Source organism: Armigeres subalbatus, unplaced genomic scaffold (genome assembly GCF_024139115.2).
Source record: "Armigeres subalbatus isolate Guangzhou_Male unplaced genomic scaffold, GZ_Asu_2 Contig937, whole genome shotgun sequence".
NCBI classification, from domain to species: domain Eukaryota; kingdom Metazoa; phylum Arthropoda; class Insecta; order Diptera; family Culicidae; genus Armigeres; species Armigeres subalbatus.
Window position 1 is genome coordinate 1,741,849 of NW_026943741.1, and position 27,099 is coordinate 1,768,947.

Consider the following 27,099-nt stretch of genomic DNA (forward strand, 5'->3'; position numbering starts at 1 on the left):
ATCAAAAACACGAGCGAAAAAAAATCGTGTAAAAACAAAATCCTGTGTATTTTATTTTTATTTTTGGTTATTTCCCGGTTTTTCCCGGTTCTAACAAATTCCCGGTTTTTCCGGTTCAGTGGCCACCATGTTCTAAGGAGTTTGTGGAGCACTATCGAGCAGGATTAATGAACGAACGTTCTACCACAAACCTAAGAGAGAAGACAGCTTGTTTTGTTTTCGTTAACGTCCCTGTAAACCAGCCACTGCGAACCGACCAAAAAATACAAAATTCAAATGGTCATGATCATAATTATTTTATTATACAATTTAGATTCGTAATTTTCTATTACATTCACTACAATGAATAAAACAGCCAAATGCATCATCTGGACGTTTCTCGTGGAGGACCAATAGCTATTGAGAGAACCATCCATCCAAAAATCGAACGACTGCGGCCGGGCACGTTGCCAAAATGTCGGATAGTAATCCGGTAAAAATGGTTCTCGACAATGGTCCGACGGGCACAAGAAGGCGAGGTGCACAGCGAATCGATTACGATTGGCAGACACTCTGAAGACTGCGGGACTGGCAAAGTGCAGCCATGGACCGAGTTGGATGGAGCAGACTTTTATTTACTGCACAGGCATTTGATAACGAAGCTTATCATAATTTTGTGGGTGGGGGCTGCATCTTAAATTTTGTTTTCTCACACTCAGTGGCGTTTCCCTTACCTCAATCTACCTGTGCACTGGGTTTAAATTTGAGGAATTGATGTGCGGAAATGCATACAATAACTAGATTTTGATTTGTTTAAACGAGTCTGATAATTTTATTTCCCATTTGAGCTGTCAAAATACCATAATTTTCATTTTTTGGGTCAGTGCACAGGTAAAAAGTGAGGTTACGCGACGCCACTGCTCACACTTGTATTAGGTTGCGATAAACTTGTTTTTATGACTCGTTATTATTGAGAGGATTATGCCTCTCGTTTGTCATCTTTCATTTCTTTATCAATTTATAGCAAATTTTGCGATCCATGCCTTTAGCACATGGCACATGATTATCACAAGAGAGCAGTCGAAAATCCGATCTAACCTAATTATATTTTTTTCTAGTTGAAGCCGAAAATTAGCCAACTTTTTCATATTTATTCTGTGGCTTTTCCATTATTTATAAACAAAATTATAATTGTCGCAACATTCTATTGTTTGAAAATCAAGAGGAAATAAAAGGAAAATCTTCCGAATAAATGGTTGACATAATGGTGATCCGAAGGACTGGCAGTTCGAAAGTCCCTTACTCATATCATAGTAGTACACAGCGGTTTTGCATGTCTCAAAAATCTATCTCCGACACCATTTTCACACAGTATGTGATTCTATCAAGACGTCGTCATTATGCGTGAAAATAATTCACGCGATGTGTAAATGACTTTTAGCGTATTCTTGAAAATTAATTTGAAAGACATGGGAAATATGCACTCTAAGCTTGGCCGACTCAAAATTGCGCCGAAACCAACTAATTTTCGTTAAAAACACAAAAATTGAGTAAAAGATCACTTCAAAAAACTATATTGGGACAGTCCTATGATTGGCTGTACGAACTGTAGACGTATGGCTACGTAGATAAATAGAATCCGTTAAAAATGTATTCAACAACATAATTTTCGACACTGCCTTCATTATTAATACCTATTCTATTCAAAACAAATAGTTCTAAAAATATAGTTAAAACAAATATATGACAGATGTATGTGTTGAGACATTTTGCTCTGCAAGTACATTAAAGATCATTATTCCTCACCCATCAGTTCCGTAATTGAACATATGATAAAGGAACTGAATAAATCGGTGTAAGCTGATAGAGATTAGTGAAATCATGTGATTATTGACTGATTGGGGGAGCAAATAGTATTTGAGAACAGAGCACAAATCGATAGTTTATTATTATTTTTTTTCGGCTAGGATACTGAATCTGCAATCGATAGATGTTAGATCATGTAAATCCGTTGAGAAATGACCAACTTATGAACCTACGAAACCTATCATTATTTTCGTGACGGTCGCATTTTCCAAATTTTGAAATGTATTGAAAACAAAGACGTAGTCCTACGTCAAAAATATGATCGCACCAAGATTATGGATTCGTTGCACCTTGGTTTGCACTCATGTGGATAGATAAACTTGTTTTCCACCAGTCGTATAAAAAAAATAATGGAAGATCGTTCTCAACCTTCACGAAATGATCATTTCACTCAATGTTTATATTGTTCCATTCTTAACGCAAATGTGTCGGATGCATCGCAATTTGAAGTATGTCAGGCTTAGCTCTAATAGAAATATAAAAGTTATGTGAGTCGTTCAGAGAAACACATACCTTACAATAATATAATATTTACAAAAAGAATGATCCCGCCCGATAAGGGACTTGAACCCTTGACCGTTGGATTAAAAGTCCAACGCTCTACCGACTGAGCTAACCGGGCTACGAAACTCGATCGCTTAAGCAGAAAACACATCACCTAACCTGCTACTCATCACTAATCGATCGTAAGTTGCAGGGTGAGTAATCAATACACACGTAATTAGTAATGACGCATGAAAGTTGCTTCGCCAAAATTATTCATACTATTTCTAGCCGACATGGAAAATTCGAACAGCCATTTGGTTGAGCCAATATAAGTAAATCTTCGCAGGTGATCATACATGTTGGATCAATAAATCACAATCATTGGCTGGTTTCCTACTCATCACTGCCAGCGCCAACGTATGTATATGCGCGATAAGCAGCATTAAATTAACAGCCAGAAAGTTATAGGCGAACGACAACTAACGCGGGATTTCTCAAAAGCTGGACCAATATGCGGAACCAGTTATGCAGTAAGGTGTTAGCTACTTTACGTCTACTTTGTTTTCGAATGAAGAGTTGAATTTGAAAATTGAACACACTGGTTCTAAAAAGTTCACTCCTAGTGTGCGTGACTCGTAACGTTCGCAATAATCAAGCACCTCATCTTGACATCAGTTATCTGTGGCAAGTGGTTCGATAATGACGTCATCAATAATGAACCTCTCATGTTTCACTCAATCGAATGTGATTGGATTTCGGCACACCCCCCTCAACATGTCAGGATGGCCGAGCGGTCTAAGGCGCCAGACTCAAGAGTAATCTTACCCGCCCTAGGTGGGTTCAATTCCCGGTTTCGAGCGTTCTGGTCCTCTCTGAGGGCGTGGGTTCGAATCCCACTTCTGACAAAATCCTTTTTATTTTGGGATCAAGAAGTAACAGGCGCACATGATGGCATGGAGGTGTTTCAAATTAATGAATCCACTATGTGGCAAAAAATATAATGCGCCCGAATAGGGACTTGAACCCTAGACCGTTGGATTAAAAGTCCAACGCTCTACCGACTGAGCTATCCGGGCAGCGGTGGCCCAAATGGTGCCTAAAGCCCTAACAGTGATAAAACGCATATAGGGGAACTGTTCCGATCTCCATCTCCATCTCGCTAAACAAAGAAATACGACACCAAATTCTTCGATTCTTTTTGTCAACATGCATGCTCACTGCTGAAAAAAATCAGAAAAATAATAAACGAACCAAATTCTTCTCCATTGCTTTGTTTTTGATAGGATGGAAATAGGAGCGATGAGATGAAGTGACGAACCGTTCCCCTAAATAAATAACAAAACTAAATAAATTGGTTTGTGTATCGATTGTTTTTTCCTTCTGGTTACAAGTTTTGTAAAAAGTTATCAATCATGGACAAAAAAATCACAAAATTAAGTAAAAAATATTTTAAAGCTTGTTTACTGTAATGTCTTTACTTGCTAGAGAATGATTTAGTACTATTCCATTCAATTCCACCACTTTATAACTTTGTGAGGCTCGAGTGTTGATTTTTTCCAACGTCGCCGTACGAGGGATACGTTGATTTTACTTGGCTATGGTGCCAGCATTTTAACAAACGGTACCCACAAAGACTGAACAATGTTTTCCAGAAGTTAACGTGTAATGTGTGTTGTAGGTATAAGATGATCTTCACGTTACGTAAACCAGATAGCATGTATTAGCAAATTTATTGACTATTGAGTGAGTCAATGCATTGAATTCATGGTCGAATAAAAGACGTGAAACGAATTTTGCTTTCAGTTCAATCGTACTTTAAGTATTGTGTTCATTACTTACAAATGTTTTCGTATCTATATCGCCCCAAATTCACGTCAAATGCTTACCTGCAAATAGAAAATGAGAAGCGATTATTTAGCGTGTTTATTCACTGAAGAAAAATAAACAATACTAAAGTGGAAAACATTTCAATCTCGTTAAGCCATCAAACAGGTGAGATCAATACAAATATACGATTGTGGGCAGAATAATAGGCTTACACGTTTATTTGACGTTGTCACGCATCACACAAGAGAGATGGAATTGAAGGTAGATGTCCTTAACAAACGAGCATTCCGTAAATCTGTTATTATTTTATTTGTCTTTACAATGTGTTTGACAGCATATGAAGGTAACGCAATGTTTTGCGAATAAAAATAGTCATAAAAATATTGTCAATAACCATCTTGCCAATTTTTAATAACAAACAATGGGACAGGATTCCCCATCGAATGCAACTTGTTCCGAGTAATCCGGCCAAGGCGAAGTTCCAAAAAGTGTGTCTACAAAAATGTGTACACATACACACATACAGACATCACCTCAATTCGTACAGCCGAGTCGATTGGTATATAACACTATGGGTCTCCGAGCATTCCATCAAAAGTTTGGTTTTGGAGTGATCATATAACCTTTACGTATACTTAGCATACTAGAAAGGGACAAAACGAGACAGACTAAGCAGCTGTGATATGGGAGAGGAATTTATTAATGGGACAAATACGCTTACACCACAATCCGACTGTTTGAAGACAAAACCAACAAAACAACGATTTAGAAAACGATTTTAGCCTCAAACTTTTTTTTTTCTTGATAATTATTTTCTATTAGTTAAAAAGAACGAAGGGGACACGAATATCGAACTATGGACGAGTCGATTATCAAGCGTGAACTCTAACCACTAGACTATCAATAGATAAATTAATCTGTTATCGAATGGCATATAAGAGGCAATGATAACGCATCAACATAGTGGGCACCGCTACCAATTTCTAGTTTTCAAAAATCTGTTCTATTTGTACAGAAATTTTCAAAAATCTTTTATAGACTGGATTCATTTTTTGTGTGAATATTTAAAAATTTAAATGCATTGCATATTGAAAGATTGTTATCTTATAGGTAGATAAGAAGTTTGTTTGGCAGGGTTTTTTTTTATTAATTTAGGAGACCGATGCTACTGCAGTAATGCAGTAACCCGCACTCGCAGAATGTGTCGTCACGGCCGGTTACGGGAAAGCTCCCGCTGTTGGGAAACTTCTCGTCGGAGTATGATCGATTCGCCGTCGGGGACTATCCGAGTCGATTATGATTGCGACCGAGGCGGGAGCTTGATTGCTCAAAGACTACGTTGGATTAATGGCTCAAGGACATTGAAAATCGATTATCGGAGTAGGCATCTATTCGCCCTTCTATTCGGTTCTATTTGATGCCCTGATGCTCTGGACAAAATTTCAGGCAAATCGGTCAACGTATGGGCGGTGCTAAACTCGTTGGAAGTTTATATGGAAAAATGTATGCAGGAACATCCAAAAACAGTGATTATCCAGTTCTCGTAGAATTAAATACAGAATGTTATGCTGAAAACCGCGAGAAGATTAGAGTTTATTAGGCAAAGATATTAGCATTTTACTGGTGTGTTGTAGGGGTGAATTTATTTCTTTTCAAAGGTAAAAGAAACGAAATTTGCTCAAACCCCACTTCAGAGAAATGCTAATAACTTAGCCGGGAAAACTCTAATCTTCTCGCGGTTTTCTGCATAACATTCTGTATTAAATTCTTCAAGATCTGAATGACTATCATAGTTCTTCATCGTAAGTTGTGCCGTCCAACTGCAATTCACTGTTTTGGGATGTTTCTGCATACATTTTTGCATATAAACTTCCAACAAGTTTAGCACCGCCCAAACGTTGACCGATTTGGCTGAAATTTTGTCCAGAGCATCAGGGCATCAAATAGAACTGAATAAGAGAACGGCCCATCAAAAAAAATTAAAAAAGTTTTTTTCATACTAATTTGAGCCACCCTAATGTACATAAATCGGGTTTTAGACATAGGTAATTAAGATTGAATTTTGGTTCAAGTGTTCAAAATATGTAACAGACATAGAATCCTCAATTCGTCAACTAGTAACTAATTCTTTTAGAGCGGAGAGTCAACGCATCTTCTCTACCATAAAGTTTGGACCATTGTCTAAGTATAAAGTAAATCAAAATATTTCTTGAGAATTCCATTTATTTTAGAAAATCAGAACTACCTTTGAACTTTTCTACCAGCTTTACCCTCCAGGCTCCAGAGAATAAAACCAACCTGTTGAGCCGGTGTGGATTGGAAGGATGCGCGTCGCTATTGGGGATTTTTCCGACGGTTCATCCACACTAATGCAAGGGGTTCGTATAGGTTTTCAGCTCTTCTTGATCGACTCTCTCGAAACCTAGCTTATTTAACGCTCGAATGGTTGAAGCTGACCACGAGGGCTCAGATAATAAATAAATATTCCCTTAATTAGGTAATTGAGAAAGAGGATGATGTTATAGCTAACCGGTCTATCTTTTTCATTCCTGACTCTTGCTTATTCTCAATGCAAGCGAAATTTCAACACTAGCTTATATGGAGAGCTATAACACGGTTACACTATTATTTTATCTCATTTAGGTTGATAACCACTGACTTTCATATTCTTCCAAAAAGCACTCTAAATTGTTTTCTGATTCCCAGATCCCAGATTTTTTAATATGACCGTTTCATTAGAGTGGAGCTGTTCAACTTTTTTGTATCTACGAGACTCCTTGGGCTGAAAGTCTCGCTAATAAAGACAAAAAACCCAAATTAATCCACCTAGCGTTGGTGGTGCCTTTCTCGCGCATTATAAAATTGAAAAAAACATATAAGAGAGGTCAAAATAGCACTTTAGGGGGATAGATTTTACTATTTCCATCCATTCATATCTATCTGCGGTCATTTGAATGCATTGCAGCAGTTTTTGGAATTTTTTTTTCGATTTTGATTTTTTTTTTCCAAGGGGGGACCCTTGGCAAAAAACAATGTTTTGTCAATAACTCTGGAACGCAATGACCGATTGGGCCAATTTTCAATGGGAAACAACGCATTATGCGTAGATTGCAACCTATTGTGAGCAAATCGGATAATGCTAAGTATCAAAAAGTGTGTCTCACATTTTTGTACACACACACATACAGACATCACAATGGCAATTATTGCTGAGGCGTACCGGATTCCTTCTGACAACGGAAACTGGGTGGCGGATGCTACGGGGATCGCGGCTATCCAAGTGATGGGCAGATTCCCTATCCAAGAAGTGGTAGACAGTTCAAGCGAGGGTTTCGTAAAAGAGATGTCGCAAATTAATCGATTACTTCGATTAATCGATTCATCGTTGTGATAATCGATTAATTTTGAATCGATTATTACCCAACGATTAATCGATTCAATAATCGAGAGGAATCGTGAGTAATCGATTAGTTACTAATCGATTAATCAGAATTTTACGACATCATAAGGATGTCGAAAATTAATTGATTATTTCGATTAATCGATTCATCGTTGTGATAATCGATTAATTTTGAATCGATTACTATACAATGATTAATCGATTCAATAATCGACATTTTACGACATCTCTATTCGTAATCGTTAAAATTAACGGGATCTTTGTGTGTAGCTGTTACGCACCCCCAAGGTGGACTTTGGAGCAGTATAACCGGATGCTGGACTCACTCACGGAGAAGCTGATCGGCCGAAAACCGATCGGAGGCGATTTCAATGCTTGGGCAGTGGATTGGGGAAGCAGACTGACTAACGCCAGAGGTTACAGTTTGCTGGAGGCGCTGGCTAAGCTGAAAGTAAGATTGGGCAACGAAGGTACCGTTAGTACATTTCGCAGAGATGGCAGGGAGTCCATCATCGATGTCACGTTCTGCAGTCCGTCGATGACGAGGAACATGAACTGGAGAGTTTGTGAAGAATATAACCATAGCGATCACCAGGCGATCCGATACAGTGTTGGAACACGAACGCCGACGGTACGACGGGAGATAAGGTCTAGTTGGCGAAGATGGAAGACGAAGGACTTCGATAATGATCTTTTTATCGAAGCACTTCGAGCGGACAGCGACGCTACAAACCTTGACGCAGATCAGCTGACGGAAACGCTAGCAAGGGCTTGCGATGCGACGATGCCGAGAAAAAGTGGAGCCAACGAATAGCCGGCGGCCAAGTTACTGGTGGAACGAAAATCTGGCCAACCTTCGCGCTGCCTGCCTCAGAGCTAGGAGACACTTTCAGAGGGCACGGTCTGAAATGGTCAGAGAGGAGCGAAAGATAGTTTTTCGTGAAGCTAGAGCGGCTTTCAAACGGGCGATCCAAATCAGTAAGTCCAACTGCTTCAAGGAGTTGTGCCGGGAAGCTGACGCTGATCCTTGGGGTAACGCTTATCGAGTCGTGACAAAGAAAATCAGGGGTCCAGAAAATCAGATTACCATCGGAAGGAACGACATCCCGTCGGTGCGGACTCTGAGACATCTAGGTGTGATGATTGATGACCGGTTGAACTTCAACACCCACGTGGACTATTCCTGTGAAAAGGCGGCTAAAATGATCAGTGCGTTAGCAAGGATCATGCCGAACGTCGGCGGTCCGAAAGGCAGCAGTAGGCGTCTTCTTGCGACAGTATCATCCTCGATACTAAGGTACGGAGTTCCAGCCTGGGGAGCTGTGCTCAAGACGAAACGTAACCGGAGGAAGCTGAATAGCGTGTTTCGTCTAATGGCCATTCGAGTCGCGAGTGCGTACCGAACTATTTCGTCGGAGGCAGTTTGCGTTATCGCAGGGATGATTCCAGTCTGCATAACCCTAGCAGAGGACATCGAGTGCTACCAACGGAGGGATACCCGAAATGGCAGGAAGGCGGTGAGACTGGACTCTATGATGAAGTGGCAGCAGGAGTGGGACAATGCGGATAATGGAAGGTGGACCCATCAGCTCATCCCCAATGTGTTGACGTGGGTGAACAGGGAGCATGGTGAGGTGAACTTTTACCTTACACAGTTCCTGTCCGGACACGGTTGTTTCCGCCAATATTTGCACCGGTGTGGCCATGCGTCATCGCCATTCTGCCCGGCGTGTATCAACGTGGAGGAGACTCCAGAGCACGTGATATTCGACTGCCCGAGGTTTGCGGAGGCACGTAGAAGAATGCCTGCCATAAGGGCGGACAACATCGCAGAGCGAATGTGTCGCGATGAAGGTACGTGGCATGCGGTAACCAGAGTCGTGACGCAAATAATGTCAGAGCTGCAGCGTCGATGGAGAAGGGACCAGCAAGTAAGCGTCGGTTTGGAGGGAAATCCAGCACAGTGAGCAGTGTTTGGTCTCGAGTCGTCGGGGCGCCAGCGAACCGGAAGTCTTCTGCCAACCGGAATCGTCGGACCGACCTCGGCACTCGAACCGTCAACCTGCTGAAGAAAGAAGAAAGAAGAAGGAAGTGCTTCGGGTATGTAGAGCACCGCCAGTGCGGACGTTATCCACCACCGGAACTGTCGGACCACCTCTGCAACCCGAAGACGAAGTCGGCGCAATGCGCGAAAGCGTCCCCTGCGATAGCCACCGGTAGTTGGGGCACCATCAGTGCGGAAGTTTCCTTCACCGGAACTGGTGGACCACCCTCGACGCCGGGGGAAGTCAGGAGGATTCGAGTGAGGAAGTTTGTGACACAACCACCGAGGGATCGAGACAACGTAGCTGTGCCAGCTACGCCAGTCGGCGAACTAGCCTAAGCTAGGGGCCGAAATTTTAGAAGAAGTGCATGAGCACAAACACAAAAATGTTTGGATTTTTTGTTGCCCAAACATAAAACTTTGAGAAGGCAACGAAAAAATTCGAAAAAATTTGAGAAGTTTTAAAACATTCTTTCACAAATCCAAATCCAAATCCATTAAATCGATACGCATAACGTACGATCTTTTTGTTTCCTTAAGGATTTCAGCTTTTTGTAATCATTTAAACTAAATATGTTTTGATTTTTTATTCAATGCTTCTCCAATGGCACGGCAATATACCTGAAGGAATAAAATATACCCCATTTCGCGGTCCTTAGCATCTTATCCAGCAACACCTATCCCTACCTCCTTGTGGCGCTGGCCGGGATACGAGCAACCTTAGGGAAAATCGGGTAGCCAACCCCGGTGACTATGGTCGTATGATGACAGGGAAGGGGGATTTGCTCCTCTCCGGAGGTACAAATCCGATCAAACGTATCACCCTTCTGAATTCGGTGCGTACAAAATCCTGTCGCGATCCTGTTACTGAGACCGCTTGAAGAGTCCTCCGTCGGCGAATACCAGGCAGGTTTTCGTGAGGGCCGATCAACGACGGATCAGATGTTTGGCCTGCGGATGATCCTTGATAATTTCCGGGAGTACAACTTGCAGACTCACCATCTGTTCATTGATTTCAAAGCAGCGTACGATTCAGTGAAAAGAAATGAGCTGTGGCAGATAATGTCCGAACATGGTTTTCCGGCGAAACTGATTAGACTGATACGTGCAACGCTGGATGGCTCGAAATCAAGTATTCGGATTGCAGACGAAGTGGGGTGATGCACTTTCGAATTTATTATTCAACATTGCAGTCGAGGGCGCTATTTGGAGATCTGGCTATCATCACACGGTCGCATATGCTCCTAGGCTTTGCGGACGACATCGACCTCATTGGAATCGATCGCAGAGCAGTCGTGGAGGCTTTTGTCCCACTGAAGAGGGAGACGGCGAGAATAGGCTTCGCTTAACCATTAACTCTATCAAGACAAAGTACATGGTGGCAGGTAGAGATAGAGGAAGACCAAGTGGTGTTGGTGCTTGATGGGGATGTGTTTGAAGTTGTTGAAGAATTTGTTTACCTTGGAACGCTTGTGATATGTGACAATGGCGATTCCTGTGAAGTGAAAAGACGTGCTGCTGCAAATAGGTCATTTTACGGATTACGTAACCAGCTTAGGTCCCGCAGCATGCAGACGGAAACGAAATTTGGTCTGTACAAAACTCTGATTCTACCTGATTCTGGCCCTTTATGGACATGAAGCATGGACGTTACTAGAGGCCGACCGGAAAGCTTTCGGGGTTTTCGAGCGAAAAGTGCTGCCTACAATACTCGTAGGGAAACTAGAAAATGGTGTGTGTCGCAGACGCATGAATCATGAGCTGTATCAAGTATACAGAGAAGTAAATATTGTGAATCGTATAAAATACGGCGGATTTCAGAAGGCTGGTCACTTAGTGCGAAGGTCGGTAGAAAGAATAGCAAAAACAATATTCAACAGAGAACCAGATAGGGGCCGGCGACTTCGTGGAAAACCATGCCCTAGTAACAATTTGGTTTTACGCTGGTTTTATAACTCTCTTGAAGAGTAAATTATGGTCTTCAAGAACTTTATGAAACTTAAAATGTTACTTGGGTGAACACGCTGGCTGCACGCGGTGGAATCGGACCTGGGAACCCTGAACGTTTGGGGAAACTGGAAGAACATCGCCCAAGATCGACGATTATGGAGCTCTACAATACGCCAGGCATAGATGTAACGACGCTGTAGCCAACCAGGTACCAGGTAGGTGCTTTTCCAATTTGGTTCAATGAATTACAACGGGCATAGACCATTTACAAAAGAAACAGCCTTTTGGGTACGCGTGACAACCTCAAGACAGTATTTTTGATATACTTTTTTTTGTTTTAGATTTCTCGAAAAAGTCGTCTTCAGGTGACTTTTAGAGCTCAAAAAATGCAACTTTTCATGGGTAAATATGCTCAATATCTTCTACCGATCAAAAGTTATAATCGTTTTTCTGTCAAAATTACATTTTTTTCATTAGTTGATTAGGGCAGACCAAAAAACTATGTTTACACGTCATTTGAAAGAGAAATTCATATTCCTTATTATGTCATAAAATTGGAGAAATGTTATTTTTTTATCTCAAGTTTTACCAATTTAACTAAAATCATGTTTTTCAAATAAATTGATATAACTTGATAATGGAAGAAGATACAGACGATTTTATTATAGCAAAACACGCGTTTTGAAAAGCTCCAAAAGTCTTCAGAAGGTGACATCTGTGAGAATCCCCAATTTTTGGACATAATAAGGAATATAAATTTCTTTTTCAAATGCCGTGTAAACATATTTTTTTGGTCTGCCCTAGCCGGAGATATCAACTTATGAAAAAAAATGTAATTTTGACAGAAAAACGATCATAACTTTTAATCGGTAGAAGATATTGAGCATATTTACCCATCAAAAGTTGCATTTTTTTAGCTCTAAAAGTCACCTGAAGACGACTTTTTCGAGAAATCCAAAACAAAAAAAGTATATCAAAAATACTGTTTTTTTGAGGTACACCCTAATCCAATTAGGTAAAATTGCTCTAAATCAGCCAACTTAAGAGCTACAGAAAAAGTTTTTTTAGCAAAATTGATTGGAATAAGCTGCGCTACAACTTTGTAGAACATAACATGTCAATATTCCAAAAAATAAAAAAATATTTCATAATTTTTTTGGGCCACCCTATTTTTTGGTTGCACCATAATGATGTCCTTACTATTTCGAACAATTTTGTAGAACAACAGTTTTTTCTAAAAAATATAGTTTTGGCGTAAAATTCGTCTTTCCGCGTAATTCTGCAATCTGCATCCATGACCATAGTGCACTGATCAGTATCAGATAGTCCGTGGAAACCACTATCAACGTCTTCAACGCCAATAATCAATGAATATTTATCAATACATACAAATATTTTTAGAAGGCTCTGTAGAAGAGTTGACGCTTCCTTGATCGAATTGTAAAATTTAACAAAAGAAATTTCTCGAGCAATGGATAAGATATTAACGTTCAAAGTTCATCTTATTTTCGTGACGCTTCTCGATTTACACCATCGCAAAGTGTACCCCGGCATAGAAAACACAGACGTAGTCTTACGTAAAAATACCGGATACTCAAGTATGGGTAAAACGTAATTTTTCTTGCGGAATGGCAGGAAAAATGGCAGCTCCATTTAATTTTTATTGCATGCGTAGTTTGTACTATGAGATCAGATCCCGCTACTTGTGAGCTCCACAGCTTAAGGAATACCAGAAGAGGAATAATTCCTTGTTCTTTATTTTTGTACAGTAAGACAAGAAGTGCATACTTCACATAAACCGTTACAACTTCTTAGGACAAATATCAATTTATGTCTAAACACTAAGTTTGTAAGATTGGTTACAAAATGCATTAAAAAGGCCACTTCCCCGCAGAAGGAGAAGCAGACTCCCAGAATGCCGTGGTACATGTCCAAAACATTCCAAGTGTCTCGCAATATGCTCTGTTGGGCAAGTTTTGTGTAATCCTGAAGGCCCATTTTTCAAAACGTAGACTGTATCGAATGCGGACCAATTCAGGTCACAGCAAACTTGTCTTCTGCTTTGAGTGCGCGAAAGCAAATAATTCAAATTGAACATAAATTCCAACCTAATGACCTTGACGATAAACAAGTATACCATAACAGAGACTAGATACACATGTGAGACTATGCTTAGAGTAGTTTTTCGGGATTCCAGCCACTACTATAAGCAACAACGTCTGCATAGGCTTAGAAAGTCGAGACTTCATGCGCAACAGGAAACAGGTTCATAATGGAATTTGTTATATGTTTGAACTGGTTTTACGTCCGTTTGTGTCAACCGAGTGCCATCAAGGCAAACTGAGAAGCTACTTTTGATGTTTGCATTTCTACCAACCACTGACAGTGGTTTTAGCAGTGGATAATTAATTAAAAGTGCTATCATGATAATCGTTCACCGACATTTACCGATGGCATTGTGTCGCTACACAACCAGCGGTAGTTATTTTGATTAATTTGAAAACCTGTTTTCGAATCGGCTCAACGGCTTTTGTATTTGAACAACTTTTTACTCCTACGACAAACCGCATCCCCTATATGAAGATAAAATATTGTTTTTCTTGGAGCGTCAATCCTATTTCTAATCCAAATATAGTTGCTACTCGTGATAACGAATCGAGCTTCGCGGTTACCGTGTGCAATGGAAGAATTCGGAAGGTATGAATGTCAGGATGGCCGAGCGGTCTAAGGCGCCAGACTCAAGAGCAATCTTACTCGTGACGCACGCAAAAAGCACGGGGTGGTGAAGAGCGTTCTGGTCCTCTCTGAGGGCGTGGGTTCGAATCCCACTTCTGACAAGAGTCTTTTTTAATTGGCGTAGGAAAATCGGAATTATTACATCACCGGATTTCTTGCAAAATCTGATTGTGACTAATAGTTTTATACTTGTTTAAACGTTGAAGCAACTGCTTTCTGATGACTACACAAAGCCTTATTAACAGAAATAATTTACAAGGGCAGTTAGGGCTATATTGAAAATTAAATTCGAATATAATCTTAAATAATCCAAAAATTTATCTGAAGCTCAAAATTTGTTTAGGATTATCTTCATCTCTATGAAGAACATTTTTGAATTGTGATTTCGACAACGCATTTTTTTTTCAAATTTTACATTTCTAAGTAAAGCATTGTTGCTGTTACGTACTTCCATTGAATTGAATACATCAAGGAATTTCTCGAGCAAAAACAATAATATGTACCTACTTAGAACAAAGGCCATCTGGATTCCGCATTTATTACAGCATTTTACTGCTTTCAATAAAGTGCTGCTCTTTGTTTCCATTCGATACTGTGACACGCTATTTCAGTAGTTTATGTTTTCTCAAGTGTACATGCCAGTAAGTATAGTGCTCAAACGATGATTGATTGCAGCTTGAAGACGAAACAATCACGACGGAAGAGCACAAACCCCACTATTGCCGACCGAATGCTGAATTTATGAGTCACGATCCGTCGCAAGACATTAAACCGGTACCGAACACGTCACCCTCTCGTAGTGGATGAGGAGCAATATTTAAATATTTGACAAGTTTTCCTATTTGCTAGGTATTTACATTTCCGAATTGGCGAGGCGAACACTTCTGAGGTGTCGGTTCATGAATTTGGAAAAAGCTTCGTCACTATGTCTACACACGGTAAATATTTATCATTCAGTTCGCCTAAATTAAGTCACACTGCGGGTGTGCGTACCACACGAGGGCACGAGGCGCATGACGTGTGTCAATGATGCATTCAATGTCACCTGTAGTCGATATGCGGCGATCGATTATCAACAACAGTTGACTAAGGTTTCCAATTAAAATTCGAAAGGAATCGGCGACGCAACGCTCCTTATCAGTCATCCTTTGAAGCAGCGAAACAAGTGGAGTTGTGCGTGACATCATCTCACATTACAGTTCGGAGTTTTCTGTGCCAGGTCATCCGCAGACTTCACACGCCCAGAAATGTCTCATAGGTTATTGGTTATCTATAATGATCTTACTTACGGAATATCCCAAACAGAAAAACCAACCTATATGAATCATCATATTGAACAGGTTAAACTGAATGATTTGTCATTTCGAACATTCAATTTCAAAAGAAGGTGCAAAGTATTTCAGAATGTCTCGTTTCATTTTTGAAAATATATTTATTTACTTAATTATTGATGGCACGCTCCCATATTCGGAAACGGATGATAATTTTAGATAACATTGAACGAAACCCAAACAACATCTTTTTCTACTCTACTCTTTCTAATAGACTTTTTTTGGAATAAATTTAAAATATTTTTTGGGAGAAATCATCCCCTTTCCTGCTTACCCTCCCTCTGCCTGTCTGTGCCCACACACGCAACGAACATATTTTCATTTCTAATTTGTAAGTCCAAAAAAATTTGTTGATGATGACCCCGACGTGATTTGAACACGCAACCTTCTGATCTGGAGTCAGACGCGCTACCGTTGCGCCACGGAGTCATGCTTATTTACCTGTGGCTAATACAATACAATGGCGATTTAATGTATCTCAATACAGCATATGAAAAAAGCTCCTCAATTTATAAAGCCATCCATTATGAAACGGCAACTTTATTACCGTTTGTTTTTTTTTTCCTACATTAATAAAGCTTAAAAAAAAGCGTTTGTTTTTATTATCGGCAGGTTCGTTGGTCACTCCTAAGTCCTAACCTTTCTGAAACGTTTAGGCCAAATTTCAACATAATTGGTCACAGAAAACTCCATATCAATAATAGGCCATACCGTAATATAATAATTGCGTGTGAATAAACTGACATGGTATGCGCAACTAAATAATCGAAGCTCAAATCATATTTGGATATATGGAATAAGCCAAGTAAATAGGTGTTAACAAAATATTACCATTAATAACTACTAAATTTGCAACGGAGGAGCAGATTCTTCAGAGGAGAACAATACTAATAGGTATGTATGAACAATCAATTAGCAGTTATTGAATCATGCAATTTAATTTTCACTTCAAATAGGGAAGAATGGATCAAAATGCAGTCCCTTAGAAAACATTTGGTTTTAACGAATTAGATTTGAAGAAAAATCTTATTTAATTATAGAATATAGTTGACGTAACGATGTTATAATAAGAAATCGAAATAATCCATTTAGCTATGGTGTTGACTTTCTTACTTCAGAATACGTTTAAAAGAACATAGATTTGTCTGCAGTTCTGCACAGATGAGTCTCCAGACTTCCAATCAAAGACCTTGGTTAAAAAAAGGGGGTTCGATTCAGAATCGTATGATAAAAGAAGACAAGAAGCATAACCGAGAGAGGAGCAAAGTGGCCAACAAGTGGTAACAAGTCAAGTATTGTGGCGTATTATCATTAATGATTCAGTGTTATTTGTATAGATGTTATTAATAAATGGATAATTAATAAAATAAAGAATTAGATATTTCAATTATAAATTTTGTTTTAATTATTGGCACATTTTGCAACCAACTCCCTTCCAATGGATAAAGGTGTCATCATTCTTTATAAGGAAAACCAGTATATACGAACAAGTTTGTTCAGTGGAGAATTAAACACGAGACGTTAAACACAGAACAGTTGCAGTGGAGCTAAGCAGCAATAAGACACAAACAAGCATCCAACCTCTTTGAACTTGTTTAACATATACGGGGTTGACTTGAGAGCTGCAGTTGGATGTCAGATAGCTATGTTGCCGGTAACTGCAATTCGCGCACTAAAGATTGGTTTAGGAAGGGGGAGGGGGTTGGGTAAAACTCTTTCATCTGTCTATTTTCTTTAATTTGAACATTTTATTGTAAATTGTACACAAGTTAATCATCTAGAAAATCGCCGCATCAAGCGGTGATCGATTCGGGTATACCCCTTCAGGTTCAAGGGACGTTGGAACATAAAATGCCCATCACATAATACTTGCCGCTAGCAGACACGCGAATTCATTCCAGTTCAAGACAGCAACACGTACGGACGTGTTTTTTGCTCGCGCATTTTTTCGAAGTGTTTTTTCTCGTTCTTTCGCTGTTTACGTTTTCGCTTGTCGCGTTGGCGTTATTTTCTCCCGGACCCGTCATGGGAGACTCGGTGGCCGATTCGGTCGCTGGAAAAGTGCCTAAGCGCACTGCTCTTGGAGGCGCGGGTAACCCCTCCAAGCAGCTTTTGCAGAGCAACGTGTTCTCGCCGTTGCCGCTTGATGACGCCGGCAATCCGCCGAAAAGAGGAAGAAGCAGCAATCGCAGCTGCCGCAGGTGCAACCGGAGCGGAAGGAGAAGTGCCCGCCCGTGTTTGTGAAGGGCGATCCGCCGGATTTACGCCCAAAATTCGCCAGCTGATCGCTAAGGGGCTGAAATGTACTTTTCGGCTCTGCAGCGAAGGCGTGAAAGTAATGCCGGCAAACAGGGACCTTCATTAATCCGTCGTGGAGTTCCTCGAGGTCCACAAGTATGAGTACTACACTCATGACCACCCCGGTACGAAGCCGCTCAAGGCTTTGCTGCGAGGACTTCACGACATGAAGGAGGAAGAGCTCCAAGCAGAGCTTGAAAGTTGCGGACTGAAGCCAGTAGTCGTCCACAAGATCGCTCGTCACGACAAGGCGAGGAAATATCGCGACCAGCTTTACCTGATCCATCTGGAGCACGGCTCCACTACCTGGAAGGACCTGAAGCTGGTTGGCGTTATAAATTACACCGTCGTTGACTGGGAGCGATATCGGCCAGTGCACCGCGATGTCACGCAATGCACCAACTGCTTCAATTTCGGGCACGGCACCAGGAACTGCCGCATAAAGCCGCGCTGCAACAAGTGTGGCGAACCCCATCCGACTGACGAGTGCGACAAAATGGAGGTGGCCGATCCCAAGTGCGCCAACTGTGGCGACAAACATCGGGCCACCACAAAGGGCTGCCCAAAGCGAGCCGAGTTCCTGGAAATCCGGAAGAAGGCTTCCACCAGGACCATTCCGAAGAAGAACCGTGTTCCTGTAATCAACGAGGTGAACTTTCCAGCTATCCCGGCTCCCCGTCGTGTGATTCCAATACTCCAACCGCTACAGCCGCACAAGCGACTGGCAGCGGCAGCTGCATCGGTCCAAGCTCCAGCATCGTCGGCACCATCAACCAGCGAATGGCCCCCGCTTCCTCCTCCTGGGTTCCGTCGGCAGTCGGAGAACGAAGCCGTCCCACCGGAAGAATCTGCCCCGCTGTACACTCCGGAGCAACTGATGCCGATCTTCGCGCAGCTCGCCACTCGACTGCGCGGCTGCAAAACCCGATTCGACCAGGTCTTCACACTTGGCATGTTCATCATTGAAAATGGCTGCTAGGGTGGGCCTGGTCAACTGGAACGCTTGCTCGCTAAAGAGCAAAACAATCGAGCTGAAGGATTTCCTTGAGGAGAAGGAAATAGACGTGGCGCTCATCACCGAAACGCACCTAAAACCGGAGGTGAACATCAACATCCCGGACTTCCGCATCGTGCGACTCGACCGGCCGACCAGGGGAGGTGGTGTGGCCATCGCTCTTCGCTACAACATCAACTGTCGTCTGCTTCCAAGCTTCCAGCTCAGTGTCATCGAGGCCATCGGTGTCGAAATCACCACTTCGGTCGGCACAATCGCGCTCATCGCGGCGTACTGTCCAACGCAAGCCAAAGCCGGCGATGGATCATCGGCTGCCCTTCGGAGGGACATCGTCAAGCTGACGCGGAGGCAAGGCCAGTATATCATTGCCGGCGACTTGAATGCCAAACAGAATGCAACAGTCGCGGCAATCGAAACGGCACCTTCTGGAGCAACGACATGGAGGAAGGCCACTACACGATCCTGAGCCCGGATTCCCCCACTCGGCTGAGTCGGTCCGGTGCCCACGCAACGCTCGACCTCTACGTAACAAACCTGAGTGACCACGTCTCGCAGCCGGTTGTATACCAGGAGCTCAGTTCGGATCACTATCCAGTGGTGGCGGAACTGGGCTCCTCGGTCAATCGGCACCAGCAGTTACGGCGGAACTACCACCGAGTGAACTGGCAGCGTTTCCAGCAGTGCGTCGATAACACCGTCGACTACGAGGTGCGTCCGGAGACGCCGGAAAGTATCGACCGCCAGCTGTGCGCTATCGAGGAGGCGATCACGGCGGCCCGAGAGCAACACGTACCGACGGCTCAGCAGGTAAGCAACTCCTTAAACATCGATACACTCACCAAAGATTTGATTCGATTGCGGAATGTCATTCGCAGGCAGTTTCAGCGTACTGGACTGCCTGAGCTTAAGGCACGCTGCAATCGAATCACAAAAATTATCAAGGCCAGAATGGTGGACCTCAAAAATAACGACTTCTCGAATAAGATCCGCACTCTCCCAGATTATGCTAAGCCGTTCTGGAAAATGACCAAAATTCTAAAATCCAAGCCTCGGCCCATTCCACCTTTGATCCCACTAGACAATAATGGCTCTAAGGATCGCTTGATAACTCCTGCAGAGAAGGTAGCTGAAATAGGTCGTCACTTCGTCAGCTCACACAATCTTGGGCAGAACATCGTCAGTCCACACGAAGCAGCCGTCAACGAGCATGCTAACAACATCCATTTGATTCCCAACGACTTCTCGGAGGAGTTGGAGATCTCAGCTGACGAATTGACGGCCTATATCAAATCGTCGAAGAACATGAAGGCCCCAGGCTTCGACAGCATCCTGAATCTCGAGCTCAAACACATGAGTGCTCCGTTCTTTGAGCACCTCTCGCTGATCTTTAATCAGTGTCTCCGGCTTAGCTACTTCCCATCGTCCTGGAAGTCAGCGAAAGTCATCCCCATCCGGAAGCCTGGGAAGGATCCTTCCTCCCCTAAAAATTATCGACCCATCAGCCTTCTCTCAGGGTTATCCAAGCTATTCGAAAAAGCTATTCACCATCGGTTACTTGAGTCTGCCGAAAATCTCAACATCTTACTCGAGGAACAGTTTGGTTTCCGACGCGGTCGGTCAACTGTACACCAACTGACTCGAGTTACCAACGTCCTCAGACGGAACAAGTTTGTCTCAAAAACATCCGCCATGGCCTTACTCGATGTCGAGAAGGCATTTGACAACGTATGGCATGATGGCCTGGTGTACAAACTACAACGCTACAATCTTCCCAGCTACCTGGTGAAAATCATCAACAATTACCTGTCGGCAAGGACATTCCGGGTCTCAATCAGCGGAGCGAGTTCCAATGCGTACAACATCGTCGCAGGCGTCTCCCAGTGCAGTATCCTCGGGCCTCTGCTTTTCAATCTGTTCACCTCCGACATGCCAGAGCCTCTGGAAGGCAGCATTCTGTCTCTGTTCGCAGATGGCACCTCCATCGTCTACAACGATAGAGTGATCAGAGCGCTAGTGGCAAAACTCCAACGAGGCCTGGATGCCCTGACAGAGTACCTCACCAGCTGGAAGATCTGTATCAACACGGCGAAGACCCAGGTCATCATTCTCCCCCACTCTAAATCCCCTAAGCATGTTCCGCCTTGGGACTGTAAAATCATCCTCAATGGCACGACTGTGGAATGGGCCAATGAGGCCGACTATCTTGGCTTGACCCTCGACAGCAAGCTTATTTTCAGGCAGCAGGTTGACAAAACGGTGACAAAGTGTAACGTCTTGTTGAAACTACTGTACCCTTTGATCAACCGCCGGTCGTCATTGTCCCTGAAAAATAAGCTTGCTGTCTACAAGCAAATCATCCTCCCTGTGATCGAATATGGCATGCCGGTCTGGGAGAGCTGCGCTAAAACCCACCACCTTAAACTTCAACGGGTCCAAAACAAATTCCTGAGGATGATCCTCAACACCCCTCCCAGGATAAGAACATCCGAGGTCCACCGTCTGGCCGGAATAAAAACCTTACATGAACGCTTTGGTGAGTGTAAAGAAAAGTTTAGGGTCCGTTGCTTGCACTCGGACCAAGAAGCGCTTAGGGCGCTAGTTCCAATCTAGGTTATCAAATTTTTATTGTAAATATTAGTGTACATAGTAGTTAGGTTATCAAATTTAAAAGAAACACACTAGCGCCTCCTGAAGGCCGTCATGATACAATATATTTCAAAAATCAAGTAGAAACATAAAAATAATAATAATAATAATAATTAAAATTGAAGTTGGAGGGCCAAGCCGGCCGATCACTGTACATGTCAAAAATAATTGTAGAACAAAAAATGTGTAAATAAAGAAGAATTTTACTACTACTTACTACATAATACTTGTGACACATATATGATACCAATATCACTGTACAGCATAAAATCATATATCTGTCACCCAAAATCACGCTGGTATCACGATAGCACGATGATTTCCGTACCCTGCCCTTCGACCGTTGTATTGTACGAAACAGAACATAATTTGTTGTTTGAAATGTCAAATACGCCGTTTGATATATGAAATAAAAACAAACATTTGCAAGCTGACTGAGTAAAAATCGGTTTTTCTGCAATTCCAGATGAAATTTTTCACAACATTGCCAAAATAATTATTCGTAAGTCCATTATTTACTACAATTATGCTCTGAAGATGACTTCCTATTGAATTTGCAAGTTCTCACACTTAAAATAAATCGCCGAATTCGGTAAAATTTTACCGAAATCTCAACAGCAGAACTGTTCGGTAAATAATTTAACTGATTTTCGGTGATTTTGACAGTTGAGCAATGGAAAAAATTACAAAAAATCTGTAAAATAAATTACCGAACAGTTCTGCTGTTGAGATTTCGGTAAAATTTACCGAATACGGTGAAATGAGTTAAGTGTGTAGGGTTGTTACCGGGAAGATCTTTTGCATGATATTCAATGGTTTGCGTCACTTTTGCATGATATTCAATGGTTTGAGTTCTGTATCGTGTGATTTCGAACATGTTGTGCAAGGGTTCCATGGGTTTTAATTGGAATGAGTTCTAGGGATTGGAAAGGATGCTGGATCTTTGATTTACCATTAGTCAGCATTAGAAATACTACAATAAGAGATCGTCGAAGACGCCATCTTGTTTCTAATCGAACCGTCAAAAGCGGTTCCAATTCGACTTGTTTACTTTTTGCATCCATAAGAAGCAAGCAAAAAGTTCAAGTGATGCCAGTATTATTTTCACGATTTCATGCATTTTCATACGTTGCCATTTCGACAGTTTTTCACTCCGCCGGTCTCTGGTTATAGGGTGGCTAGTCAGCATCTACTTTTTAAATGGGAAGAATGTTTTGTACCGTTGTTTTGGACAAATTCAAAATTGTATCTATGACCCAATTGGACGGTGCTGGCTTTATCCTTCAAAATGTCTAAATGAATTAAACGATCAGTGCCGTTTGCACTGAAATCACCCCAAACCATACACACTCAGTTTTTATTTCAGCAGCTCGGCAAAAATCCGCTCAGCCGTGCGCCAGCAAAATAAATAACTGATATTCCGCACGGTTAGAAAAAAGTACCTAATTTTAGGTACTTTTTTTCTCTTGCATCTCCCTCCCTCTTCCCTTTGTTGTCATAAAATGAAGAGCAAAACCACTCACCAAGGGAATTAAAGTGTGGGAACCCAACGTTGAGTAATCTCATGTTTACAAAAGTTGAGTGAAATTCACCTAACTTTTGGTTAGTTTCTATTTAAAATTAAATATATTTTATTTAATATTAAGTGAATTTTACTTAATTTCGAGAAAAAATTACTTAATTTTGGGTTCCCACACTGAACCCCCGATTTGAATTAAAAGTACCTAATATTAGGTACTTTTTTCTAACCGTGCGGCAAAAATAGCGTTTGTTAGCTGATTTTCGGCAAATTATTTGCTGATTATCAGCAATTTTGACAGAAATCTCGGCAAAAAACATGTTTGCTGGGGCACGGCTGTGCGATTCTCGGTAAAAGTTCAACATTTTGCTGAGATCCCGGTAAAAAAAATTAACTGTGTAGAATAGAGTGATTAACGTCCGCAGAAATAATCGTCCTGCGGAATATTTGCAAGAACTCGCATATTTCTGCTAAAATACCAATACGAAGAATTGGAAAACTTTGACGTTTTCATATCGATGAATGAACTGCTGACGCGAATTCACAATTTATTTTAAAAAATATGGGTAAATATTGTGTAATACTCATAAAAAACTATAGTGACAGTTTATGATTTCTATACATTTTGATGAAAAATATAGTTTTGGAAAGCGGTAGAATCAGTTTCAAAACAAGCTGCCAAATAGTGGTGGAAAGAAAAGATGTGTGTCATCTTGTCACTGTACGCTTACAGCGTGGTATGAAAATCATTGTGCGGATATCATATATCTGTCGATAGTATAAAGAAGGCAGAATTATGCCTAACGTCGCGAACCCAGATTGGCCAAAAAATAGCAACTAAATATTTTGAAATGAGTGACCAAAAGTGACTATTTTACTCTTGCATCTGCCCACCGCCGCTTCACAGTTAGTGGTCATAAAAGTGCTTCACAATTATTAAACGTAATGAGGTAGGATTGAGAATGAATGAGGATTAGATTAGAATGAGGATTAGAATTTGGGATCAGATCGACAATAATGTAACATGTAAGTGAATAGGAACAAGACAATTGGTTAAAAATTAAAATTTCTTAAATTTCAGTTCAACATTTTTCATTGAATTTTCAAATAGCTTATATCAAATAGCAATATCTTCTTTCGTTTGGAAAGAGCTACTTCTGAAGAATTGTTCATGAGATTCCGGAAAAGACTCAATAACGTAACATGAGATGCGTTGCGTAACAAACAAATCATACACATGAGATGGGTTCACACATTTATTTACAGGAATGTTTAAGATAGATGAAGAACATTCGGAAATCTTATAAAGGGATTATTGTGGAGGGGTATGCCTCAAACGTCGAGCATGATGATACTGGTTGACTAACCCGAGCAGACAGCTAAATCGTGATGTGGTAGCAAAGTTTCATATGGACTTAATTAGAATTAAAGAGATACTTTTTAAATTAGTATTATCCATCTCGACTAGGTGTTCAGTGTGACAAAGGTCGAGAGGACAGATGGTCGAAAAGGATAAAGAGTAGAAAGTGACAAAACAAATCGAAAAGAACAAAAGGTCAAAAGGTCGATCAAGTATATGTTAATAACAAGTTGGATATATCCAAATTTGGTATATTAACAAGCAGGCAGCAGGAACTATGTCCAAGTGCTTGACGATCCCTCCCCAGGCCATCTGCGAGTTGTGGCGCCTGCCTAGGATGTGGTGGGGTTTGACAGTGGGCCCTGTTAAACCTCTATAAAAAGCTGCATGAATCCGCAAGTAGGCTCCGCCAAAGCGACCGTGTGCCGCTCAAAGCGCACAAGCCCAAGTCCTGGTGCTAGGTGGGACGCTTAACAGCCCTGACACGACGGCCCTCCGACGAGACAGGAGGCCGCAGGCCCAATTAGCCGCCTTTAAAAACAACCATTACGAACGACATAGAAGATAATACGACTCGATACAATCGGCAACGACATAGGCGGCGAATAAAGGATCACGATTGGAAGCTTGGAATATGGAACTGCAAGTCGCTAGGCTTCGCAGGTTGCGACAGGATAATCTACGATAAAACACATCCCCGCAACTTCGACGTCGTAGCGCTGCAGGAAATCTGCTGGACAGGACAGAAAGTGGAAGGAAGGAAGTGTATAGACCGGGCATCGAACCGGATAGTCTGCATACCGTATCGAACGACAACGGCCAACGATGCATTAACTTTGCAGCCTCCCGCGGATTGGTAGTCCGAAGTACTTTCTCCCCCCGCAAGAATATCCACAAGGCCACATTGAAATCACCTAATCAACTAACGAAAAACCAAATCGACCACGTTCTAATCGACGGTAAATTCTTCTCTGACATCACGAACGTGCGCACTTTCCGCAGTGCGAATGCCGAATATTGAATCCGACCACTACCTCGTTGCAGTATGTCTGCGCTCAAAACTCTCGACGGTGTACAACACGCGTCGGAGTCGTCCGCCGCGGCTAAACATTGCATTGGGCGGCTGCAAGACGGTAGATTAGCCCAAGACTACACGCAGCAGGTGGGAGTGGCACTCCCAACGAAAGAGCAGCTAGGCGCAGCATCTCTTGAAGATGGCTGGAGGGATATTCGATCCGCCATTGGAAGCACCGCAACCGCTGCACTAGGCACTGTGGCTCCGGATCAGAGAAACGACTGGTATGACGGCGAATGTGAGCAGTTAGTTGAGGAGATAAATGCAGCATGGCCGAGATTGCTGCAACACCGCACGAGAGCCAACGAGGCACGATACAAACGGGCGCGGAACAGACAAAACTCGATTTTCCGGAGGAAAAAGCGCCAGCAGGAAGATCGAGACCGTGAAGAGACAGAGGAACTGTACCGCGCTAATAACTCACGAAAGTTCTATGGGAAGTTGAACCGTTCGCGTAAGGGCCACGTACCACAGCCCGATATGTGTAAGGACATAAACGGGAACCTTCTTACAAACGAGCGTGAGGTGATCCAAAGGTGGTGGCAGCACTACGAAGAACACCTGAATGGCGATATGGCAGACAACGGTGGCAGTATGGTAATGAACCTAGGAGCACGCGCGCAGGACATGCGACTTTCGGCTCCGAATCTCCAGGAAATCCAGGAGGAGATCGGCCAGCTGAAAACAACAAAGCCCCTGGAGTTGACCAACTACCAGGAGAGCTGTTTAAACACGGTGGTGAGGCACTGGCTAGAGCGCTGCACTGGGTCATTACCAAGATTTGGGAGGAGGAAGTTTTGCCGCAGGAGTGGATGGAAGGTGTCGTGTGTCCCATCTACTTAAAAAAAGGGCGATAAGCTGGATTGTAGCAACTACCGCGCAATCACATTGCTGAACGCAGCCTACAAGGTACTCTCCCAAATTTTATGCCGCCGACTAACACAAATTGCAAGAGAGTTCGTGGGGCAGTACCAGGCGGGATTTATGGGTGAACGCTCTACCGCAGAACAGGTGTTCGCCATACGTCAGGTATTGCAGAAATGCCGCGACTACAACGTGCACGCACACACATCATCTGTTTATCGACTTCAAAGCCGCATATGATACAATCGATCGGGACCAGCTAATGCACGAAAACGGATTTCCGGATAAACTGATACGGTTCATCAAGGCGACGATGGATCGGGTGATGTGCGTAGTTCGAGTTTCAGGGGCATTCTCGATTCCCTTCGAAACGCGTAGAGGGTTACGGCAAGGTGATGGTCTTTCGTGTCTGCTATTCAACATCGCTTTGGAGGGAGTAATATGAAGGGCAGGGATTGACACGAGTGGTACGATTTTGAAGTCCGTCCAGTTATTTGGTTTCGCCGACGACATTGATATCATGGCATGTAACTTTGAGAGGATGGAGGAAGCCTACATCAGACTGAAAAGCGAAGTTAAACGGATTGGACTAGTCATCAACACGTCGAAGACGAAGTACATGATGGGATGAAGCTCAAGAGAGGACAACGTAAGCCACCCACCACGACGAAATCGAGGTGGTTGAAGAATTCGAGTACTTGGG

At 42.3% G+C, this 27,099-nt stretch overlaps 1 protein-coding gene and 5 non-coding genes across 6 annotated transcripts in view; 2 read left to right on the forward strand and 4 right to left on the reverse strand.

Annotated features, from left to right (window-relative positions):
* LOC134204856 (plastin-2-like) overlaps window positions 1–27,099 on the reverse strand; it is a 163,343-nt gene that overhangs the window by 75,323 nt on the left and 60,921 nt on the right. The window lies entirely within an intron of this gene.
* Window positions 2,395–2,467, reverse strand: Trnak-uuu (transfer RNA lysine (anticodon UUU)). Its single transcript has one exon. It is a non-coding gene; the product is annotated as a tRNA-Lys (tRNA).
* On the forward strand, window positions 3,108–3,236 carry Trnal-caa (transfer RNA leucine (anticodon CAA)). Its single transcript has 2 exons — window positions 3,108–3,145; window positions 3,192–3,236. It is a non-coding gene; the product is annotated as a tRNA-Leu (tRNA).
* On the reverse strand, window positions 3,335–3,407 carry Trnak-uuu (transfer RNA lysine (anticodon UUU)). The gene has a single exon. It is a non-coding gene; the product is annotated as a tRNA-Lys (tRNA).
* On the forward strand, window positions 14,258–14,389 carry Trnal-caa (transfer RNA leucine (anticodon CAA)). The gene is made up of 2 exons: window positions 14,258–14,295; window positions 14,345–14,389. It is a non-coding gene; the product is annotated as a tRNA-Leu (tRNA).
* Trnaw-cca (transfer RNA tryptophan (anticodon CCA)) lies at window positions 15,977–16,048 on the reverse strand. The gene has a single exon. It is a non-coding gene; the product is annotated as a tRNA-Trp (tRNA).